Here is a 9,867-nt window from a genome sequence, read left to right as displayed (position 1 = left end):
CTAACATCTTCCTCTGCATATGCACCACTAATAAAGTATAAATGATGAAGCAATGCATGCACATGGGGCAAAAAGGCTGAAGGTGAACACCACACTGCTGTACCCTCCGTCTGTCCTGTATTTTTTATTTTTCCTACAGCTGTATTGTGTCCAGCGGCCCTCGTGTATAAAATCCATCCATCCTCAGTCTAACCGGAGCCTCTTGCTCCGTCATCATTGTGTGGATGTGTGTGTGTGTCAGAGGAAAAGGGCTGCATCTACATAACTGTAAACGCTGTCTCAGTGGCATCCCTTTATTGTATTCCATCCGCCTCCACACAGCAGGAGGAGTCGTATAGGCAGCGTGACGGCCAGGAACCCTCTTCTGTGTGGTTGTGTGCGACTGCACGTCTGTCACACTGCCACCCCCACAGCAACCCGACCCACCGGGGCGGATAGCCTGGTGATGACTCATCAACACCCCACCTCCTCTTCATCTCCTCTCCCACTCCCTCTCCTGCCATCTCTCGTGTCCCCCCATTCTTTCCTGTGGTTCCTCTTCTCTACCTGGTTTCTTTTGTCTTCCTTATCCTCACATTATCCTCTCCATATTCATGGCACTCTTCTGTTGTGATCCTCTTCTTTGGCTTATCTCATCTCCTCCTTTCTCCTTTCTTTTATGCTGCTCATGTTCCCTTTCCCAAATCTCAGTCATTTGTTGTCCGTCATTTATTTCCATCCTGTCAGATTTTGTCTCCTCTACCCTCTCTAACTCAATTATTTTTTGCTTGTCTGTTCTTATCCTCCTCGTTTATCTTCAACTGTTAAGTGAATTTTACCAACTATCTTTACCTTCCCCCTCCATCTGCTTTCTTCAAGCTTCTGCCCCAGCATCCTTTCTGTATCATTTCACCAGAGGTTGAATTCGGAATGATAAACACGTTGTCAAATGAGTGACTCCTTGCAGAGTAAGCATGTTGTTCAGCCTGAAGGCTAAGTTATAGCCCTTTCACTCATTGACTCCTGGGTTGCAGGGCCCTTGACCGTTGAAGACTACACACTGAGTCATGGAAGTGAAACAGAGATGAGCAGAAGTTTCTTTTGAACCCTAAAAAACACAATGAATATTGCAAGTTTGGTAGCACAGGGAAATTTGACCTTTTCTATTCAGCTAAACTCCCAAGACGTATATCTTTAGCTTCCTTTGAATCTCTAGAGATATCTGAACGTATAGGATTACTTTGAAGTTAAGCCTTCCATTTGTTTCACTTTTATTACTGAAGTGCTTGCCAGCCTCTCTCTGTTTATGTTCCATTCTTTTTTGTAATACACAGAGGTGCCAGCAACAACAGGCCAGAACCCTATAGAGCCAGTTTTCTCATCATTGTGAAGCTTTTATATATATAAAAATGTGTGTATTAGCGGCTGAGGATCGATTCAAATGTCAAAAAGCGATTCCATTTCCATTTTTAAGATTCAGAAACGATTATCACGATTCGATTTTATCCGATCCAATATCGATTTGGTTTAGCGTTAATAAAAATGTTTTTTGAGCTGTTACATGACTGTAGTTATGCAACATTTTAATACTAGTATTGTCAGGAATGGCTAGATGAGGACCCAAACGCAGGAGAGCAGGAGGCAGGAGTTCCAAAAAACGTAGGTTTATTTGCAAAAACAAAACCAAAAACGCTGCTGAGCAGGATCAAAAACCGAACAGGAACATAAACAAGAAAACTAGGTAGAACTGATGAGGAGAACATGGAGGGAGCAAACAGTACGGACCAGCGAGCAGCAGGGGAAAGACAAGACTAGATATACACAAAGGATAACGAGACACAGGTGCAGACAATCAGGGCAGATGGGAAACAGGAAGGTCAAGAGAACTGAAACTCAGGGACATGAGCTACAAAACAAAACAGGGAAATGTCAAATCCTGACAAGTATTGAACTTAATGCCATGTTAATTGTTTGATAGTTTCACACCATGTGCATGCGGAAATTATATGACACGACTACTGGAATTAAAGTCCAGATAATTAATTTTTTTCAATATAGGCCTAATACATATACATATATATATATATATATATATATATATATATATATATATATATATATATATATATATGTATATTTTTGTGCTTGTAAGGGGGGATAAGGGTGGGAGGGGAGTGTGGGGGCAATTATCTGTCCCCGAAACTGCCGTGAGCATGCAAGTGAGTGAGTGAGTGAGCAGATGTGTACAGTATGTCTGTGTGTGTCCAAGGCGAAAACAACTTTACCTGATCTGCAACAAGAGTGCAGGAGGGAGGGCACAACCACGCCACTCGAGAGACCAGAAGCTGACAAGTTCCATTCTCTTCCAACAATAAATGTATTTTTCTCTAGCACAGTGTTTCCCAGTGCTGGTCCTCGGGGCCCCCTGTCCTGCATGTTTTAGATTCTACCCTAAGTAGCTGTGTCATTAACAAACTTGTCCAGACCTTGATGACAAGATAATGAGGACCGTTAATTTGAATCAGGTGTGTTGAAACCAGGAAACATCTAAAACATGCAGGACAGGGGGCCCGAGGACCAGCACTAGGAAACACTGCTTCTAGCATTTTGTGCTTAATTTTAAACATGGTCAATTGCTGTACTACTATAATGATGAGGATTTGCTGCCCTCTTTTGGTTACCATGGCACTATACAAGTACCAGATATGCCGCCTGCCACATCACTGCTCCACAACAGTATCTATTCAAGCACATTTTTGTTTGTGGTTGCAACAGATTTTCCTCTGAGATTGCACTTGATTGTACTCCCTGGTGGGTTCATGAACTCTACTAGAATTCAGGACACGGAGGTGCCATGAAAAGCATCTTCCTGAGCAAGACTCCAAAAGTATCTGTAATTGATCAACATTTGATTAACTTTGCTTTTGTTTTGATCGCTTTTCAATCGTTATTAGTGATGCCTTACTGGAAATTAGATATGGGTGTGTGTCAGACTACTTTGAAATATAGTTTCTTATTGAATACAAGTGCCAAGGTCATTAGTGATGTGGTTCACTGGATTACCAAACAAATACATCTCAGTGCTTTTGGATTAAATCAACGTCAGCCACTGAGCCTATTGTCCGCTCAGAAATTCCAAAAAAATTATCAAACATGAATGGGTAGACAACAAAAATGCACAAAAACACCTCTTGCTCAAAAGGATATGTTAACCTAGAAAATGTGATTCTGTTTGTTTTATATAACCTGTGATGTTGCTGTTTGTAATGAAAGGGACCATGCAGTAAAATATTTTATTTAAGAGGATCACTTTCTCATCATGTCAAACTTCCATTTTCCAGTATAAATAATAAAACTCAACTATCTATATTGTCGTTAGCATGCAAATCTCAATTAAAGGTAGGGTAAGCAATTTCTGGATGATGGTACATCAGTTGATATTTGAATGGAAGGATCAACAGAACACAGACAGCTACAGTTTCTCCCCTTATTGTAGTAAAGAGACGAGCAGCTAGTGGATGATTAGGAGATTTTCTGTTTCAGAGATTTTTTTGTTGCCGTTCTGGGCTATAAACAATCTAGAAATTACCTATTAGTAAATCCTGCGCCCTCTTAGTTACTGCTGCTAATTTAGATAATCCATCAGCATTGTTTGCACTTATACAGTGGTGACTGCCTGTGTAAAAACCTTGTCACAAGATGTTTGTTATTAAGGTTAAATTGGAGGCGAGGGTTTACAGATTATGAACTATATAAAATAAAATATAAACTATATAGAAATTATATTATAACAAGAGCTCCAGGCGCAATGTTTAATTTTTTTTTTTTTTTTGGGGGGTGGGGGGTGGGGGCATAAATTGAGAACAGCATCTTCTAAAGTTTTTCCATGGATCTAAAAGCTAGAGATGGCCAAGCTTGGCTCCCTGTGCAGGTGATACTCAACAGTCATTGGCTCATTTGGCACTTGAGAGGCAAGTTTTACCGTTAGATCTATTGCTTACCCTACCTTTAAGTTACGAAGAAGAAAACTGAAACCTGAGAGAAGCTATGTGTGTAGTTGGTCGAATTACATTGCTTGGCAACACACTCTCCCATTATAACTGCTTATATTACTTGCAATCAGAGGTGGGTAGTAACCAGTTACATTTACTCCGTTACATTTACTTGAGTAAGTTTTGGGAAATGTTGTACTTTTAGAAGTAGTTTTGAATCACTATACTTTTTACTTTTACTAGAGTAGATTTGTGAAGAAGAAACTGTTACTCTTACTCCACTACATTAGGCTACGTTGAGCTGTTACTTTTCTTTTATCCCTTTTATCCACGTACGCGTCAATCTCATGACATCACTGAGCGATTCTTTGGGAAAAATGTTTGTTTTTGCATGTTTTGTCACATTTACACAGACTCAAACACACACAGAGTTTCTATGAGTTCATGGGCTTGTTCTAGTTCTGCCTGGTTAAAAAAGAAAAGTACAAAGGCTTGAAATTTTGTGCTACTTGTGCTTAATTTATTTTTTTATTTTGTTATTTTATTTATTTTATTATTTATTAAAGTACTTGAATTTAGGATTAGGATTATTTTAATTTAATCTATTTTTTATTTTTTATTAATTTTAATTTATTTTATTATTTTATTGATTTAATTTACCTGAAGATGATTATTTTGTACTTTTGTCATTTTGAATGGGTGTGCTAAAAAAATAAATCAGACGTTACTCAACAGTTACTCAGTACTTGAGTAGTTTTTTCTCCAAGTACTTTTTTACTTTAACTCAAGTAATTATTTGGATGACTACTTTTTACTTCTACTTGAGTCATAAATATTATTCTGAAGTAACAGTACTTTTACTTGAGTACAATTTTTGGCTACTTTACCCACCTCTGATAACTGCTTATTACTTGCAATTGATAGTTAAATGTAATGTATAACTCAACAGCTGAATTATTTGATTACTTACTTCTTTATTTTATAACTTGAAGTTAGTGTAATTTTATTAGCATTTAGGATGTATTTCTTATTTTGTGGTATTTGTATAATGGAGCTGGTGTGCTGGTCAGACGCTCTCCGCGGGTCACATGACAGACTTACGGAAGTTTAACTTTTTTCTTGCATCAAGTTTACCATAGTTAACGAGAAAAATACCAGAAACGGGAAGTTGCTGTGTTAACAAAATAAATCACAACGCCCTTGAAAGTTAAGATATGCCCTTATTTTGAAGGGCCGCACCGACAATGGTAAAGGTGCGTGTTTCCGCTTGGATTCCCTTGGATTGTCTGAATTGGTTCGCAGTTGAGAGAAAAATGTTTCAGGCATTTGGTGGTGCAGTCTTGGCTGCCGATGGTATTTCGAGGATGCGACAGTACTGATTTTCGGGTGACTTGGATTGTTTCTCAGACTCGAAAAGGTAGGAAAATGACACAAATGCGTAACTTCTTCTTTTGATGTGAAACTTTAAACAGCGGTATGAAATCCTCTCCGACCACCGCGGCGTGGTGTTGTGTTGTAGGTGACGTCCAGGCCGTGACCTTTAAGGCTGATTTATGGTTCTGCGTTACACCAACGCAGAGCTTACGCCGTAGACTCTGCGTTGGTGTAACGCAGGACCATAAATCAGCCTTTACCGTGACCTGCAGGAGGTAACCCAACTAGTTCAGCTTTTCACAAGCTTTCAAATAAAAAAGCCAAAAAGCCCAGTATTTTTCGAGCAAAGGGTTCATCTTCTGAATCCACTTCTGCTTTTAAAAGGGTTCCTAATCAATTACAAACAGGAAATTGATTGATTTTCCATGAATTTTAGTAGTAAACTTTGGGAGGTTTTGGTTGTTTTTCCTCCACTGCTGCAGTCTGCTCTGGTAAACGACCAGTTTATCCCCAGCGGAATGCATCATCTCTAATCTGGTTCAATGGGTGTTTTGACTATAATTTCGAGATGTTTTGACTTATTTTTTTAAGATGAAACGATTAGTTTCAAGATGTTAACGCAGTTATTCATATCGTGATTCCAGCAGGTGGGTTTGGTGAAGTGGCCTGGTGTTTTGGCAGGTTCCCTTATTATGTCTGGCTGCAACCCCCATTTAGACTCACTGAAGCCCAAGATTTCTTCATCAGCCTGTTTCTGCTTTTTTGCACACCAGGGCAGAGCACACTTGTACTGTATTTGGAGTTCATGCTTCGAGATAAGGTGCTATTAATAGTAAAACTATCAATATTGTCAAATAAGCTCTTAAGATCAGTGGAAACTACGTTTCTGTTTCTTTGAGGATTTTCTTCAAAATATAAATGTAGCTACGTGATGCAAAGTTCAAGAGGAACTGAAATGTCACAGAACTCCTCAACTTTTATACTATTGGTTGCTATTAAATGCTATTAATTTTTTTGTGTTCGCTTAAAGGTGACCTATTATGGCATTTAATGTATATTTTAAACAGGCCTTGAATGTCTTAAAAACAATCTAAAGCTTGTTTTTTCTACATAAATCATAAATCCAGCCTGTGGGCCCTGTCACTAGTTTTACCGCTTCTAACCTCTTTTTCTGCGCCTCATTTTTAGGGAAGGGGGGGGTATGATAATGAGGCTCTGTGCTGATTGGCTCCCTGAATGACGTGTAGCAGGGGAGGAGCATAAACCTGCTCCGCCAGAGCAGCCCGAGCCTGTAAATTATCACAACACTGAATTTTCACAAATGGAAACTTTATTGTTAAAAAAATGAAATATGAGTTGTATATAAATAACATTTATGCACTATTTAAGCCGGATCTACCCGGCGGATGCTGAACGCTGGCCCCGGAGCCACGCCGGGCGCCCGGGAGCAGCGCTGCTAGGGCAGCGCGCATCACCGTGGCTTTAACGGGGGAATCTGACCGGTTCCGACCGGCCGGGACCGCAGGAACCGGCCTGGACTGGTAGCAGGGACTCCCGGGGACCGACCAGCGGAATTTCAGCCGGATCTGCCCGGCCGATGCTGTGCGGCGGGCGCCGCAACCCCACGCCCGGCGCACAGATCGGCTCCGGAGCGCATCCGCGGCGCATCCGCGGCGCATCGTCGGTTACCGGTGATCAAACCGACAGATTTGCCTGAAAATCTCGGAGGGTGAAGCTGGTCCAGCCTGGGACAGACCCCTGAGGACCCAGCTCCCAAACCACCCGGGAACCTGGATGATTTAACCGGGATCCGCTCCGCCGCGGCGCCGCGTCCGACTGGCTGAAGGATGACCGCTCCAGCAACGGAGAGAGCTGGTTGTGGGCGTGGTTTCAGCAGCGGAGGCTGAACCTATGGAAATGAGCGCCTATGGTGACGTCACCATAGGCGCAGATTCAGAATGGCTCAAAAAAAGGTCACGTGACACTGGGGGACTCTGTAAGGCAGGGGTCAGAGACCCTGCAGAATTTCATGGTATTTTGTCTCCCCTGTGCTGGCAGGGTGAGGGGAGACCACTTTATATATGTTAAAACAAGAAAAAACGTGTTTTTCATAATAGGTCCCCTTTAAGTCCTAAACTTTGAAACAGTATTATCAATAGAGAACTCAAGTGGACATGGTGCTACCAAGGGTGTCTATCTTTTTTGTAGGAAATATGACCAATTTATTTCCAAAGGGACACAAACATTGTACACTGGAAGTTTCCAAATAGCTTGTCTTCTTTCATGTACACATTAAGAGCAGTGCCTAATGTTGCAGGATGCTATTTATCAGGCTGCAGATAAGAAACGTGTCAGCTCCTTCATCAGAGATTTGCACTTGCTGTGCCAAGTTGGACCAACACTCAGGCTTGACATGGATTAATTGTATCATTTTAGTGAAGATTTAAGCTCTAAGTTGCATAAATTCATCTTCAGTATCCTTTGGCTTTTCAAAGATAAGTCAGCGCCTTCTGTTTTTTTCTTCTGTCCTAACTGATACAGTCACACTGTATTGTTACACACATGTTATTGCACGTCACTGGATCACCCCCATAGTGAGGTGAGGGTAGAAATACCTCAGTGACTTTCGGTGGTCATGTGAGGGCAACGGTCATGTGAAAAGAAAAGTAATATTTAGCACATCAGAACAATTTTTAGAAAGCAGGTTTGGTTGGGTTAAAACTTCAAATAAATAACCTCAAATAGAAAATGACGCAGTGTAACACAGGATGTGTTGTTCATTTAACAAAAACTAAACTAAAATGCAGAAGCTGTATGTGGAAACACTAAATGCACCCTATGATTCAGTGGTTTTTAGAACCAACATTAGCAGCAGTAACTTGAAGTAATTATTTTCTGTAAGAGTTATTGGTCTCATACTTTCAGGGAGGAATTTGGGCCTGCTCTTCTTTCAAAACATGTTTCAGATAGTAGGCATCATTGGGGGATGTGGGTTGTTTCTTTATGCACAGCTCTCTGAAGGTTCAGCCAAAGTATTTAAAGTATTTCAAATCGGAATGAGGTTTTAGGCTCAAGTTGTGGCACTGCCACAACTTGATTCTCTTGTTTTGTTTTTTTAACCCATCCGTTGTAGATTTGCTGTCGTTTTTATGGTCCTCATCCTGTTAAAGGAGCCCATTTTAGCTAAATCTTAGTTTTCAGACAAGTGGCTTGACATTTAACTCTACAGTACTTTGTTACATAGTTCATGGTCCTGTAGTTCAAAACCAAACCCAAATCATTGCCCCTCCTACCATCTTTCACAGCTCTTGTGATGTTTTTGGTGATGTGCTGTTTTTAGGTTTTACCAAGTTAACGAGAACTGTGCCATATTATAATTATGCAGAATTGATTTTCATTTTTGAACCTTTTTATAGGGCAATCCAATAAAAAATTTAACTCTAGAGGGTTATTGGAGAATATTAAATTAACTGTTTTAACATTGTAGCCTTTTTTGTTATAACCATAGAATGTAATTCTACTGAAGTTACCATATATGGTCACTTTCCCTAAGGGTTAGCATGACCATACACTATTAATTTCAATTAATCTATAAAATTGACATCCCCCAGCCATGTTTCTCTCTGTAGAGTGATGGATTCCAAATTCTTTGGGAGTTCCCTTATGACCCTCCCTGAAGACTGAAGGCATGTTTCTATTACCCCTAGATTTCCGCAAAACCTAAATATTGAAAAAAAAAATCCTGTAATGGAAATGTCTCTCATTTGAAGACACTCCCAAATATCCCAAAAACGTTTTATAGGCTTCAAAGAGGTGGTTTCTCAGGTGATTTGATAATCCACTTTATGGGAATAGTATAATAGAAACTTATTTTGTGCTTTTCCACATATGTGGCAGGGCTGGATGTGACGTAACCGGTCAATCTAAAGTAAATCTAAAGTTTCCAGCTGTTTTTGGCCTTATAAATATGATGCAGTTGTGCTATAACACTACTTAATCATCAGAATAATAATTCATAATTTATTCAAGTGCGTTTGATTAACAGCACCTGGCTCCCACTTACCCTCTTAAATAATTCCTATGCAAGCATTCAGGGTATGTTTAGTTTTTGACACATTTCTTCTTTATTTTTGTCTTACTTTTTATGAAAAACAATAACAACAGAGTAATCTGTGTTGTTGATCATCTGATGTTCTTGCCTTTTTTTCAACCATATAGGAACTTTTTTATTATTAGTTTCTCCTTGTATGTCTTTAAAAAGCATTTAGGAATTGAAAGAGTGCATTCTTTTTTTCCTCTGGTAAAAGGCTGGTCTAACTGAAAAGTGACTCAGGCTAAATAACAAATTGTACGGAAAATGATAACTAGAGCTTGTGAGTAAAATGTTGTGTGAAGCAAGCCAAGGTTATAAATTCTTTGTCAAGGCTGTTTTTCACATGGGAAAGAAACACCCCGTTTGAGATTAGCTTGTTATTCGGGAGCTGATTATGCTTTCTTTCACTGCCAAAAATTTGTTGTTTTT

At 39.9% G+C, this 9,867-nt stretch overlaps 1 protein-coding gene across 2 annotated transcripts in view; it reads left to right on the top strand.

Moving 5' to 3' along the window:
• The first annotated feature begins 5,258 nt into the window (after positions 1–5,258).
• Positions 5,259–9,867, top strand: part of LOC133441668 (arf-GAP with Rho-GAP domain, ANK repeat and PH domain-containing protein 1-like) — a 66,062-nt gene continuing 61,453 nt past the window's right edge. For both annotated transcript variants that reach the window (XM_061719207.1, XM_061719206.1), the window contains exon 1: positions 5,259–5,388. The gene's annotated coding sequence lies outside the window, so the exon portion shown is untranslated. The remainder of the gene's footprint in view (positions 5,389–9,867) is intronic.

This window comes from Cololabis saira, chromosome 4 (genome assembly GCF_033807715.1).
Source record: "Cololabis saira isolate AMF1-May2022 chromosome 4, fColSai1.1, whole genome shotgun sequence".
NCBI lineage: Eukaryota > Metazoa > Chordata > Actinopteri > Beloniformes > Belonidae > Cololabis > Cololabis saira.
The sequence above is the reverse complement of the archived record's forward strand: the minus strand, read 5'-3'. Positions and strand labels throughout refer to the sequence as shown.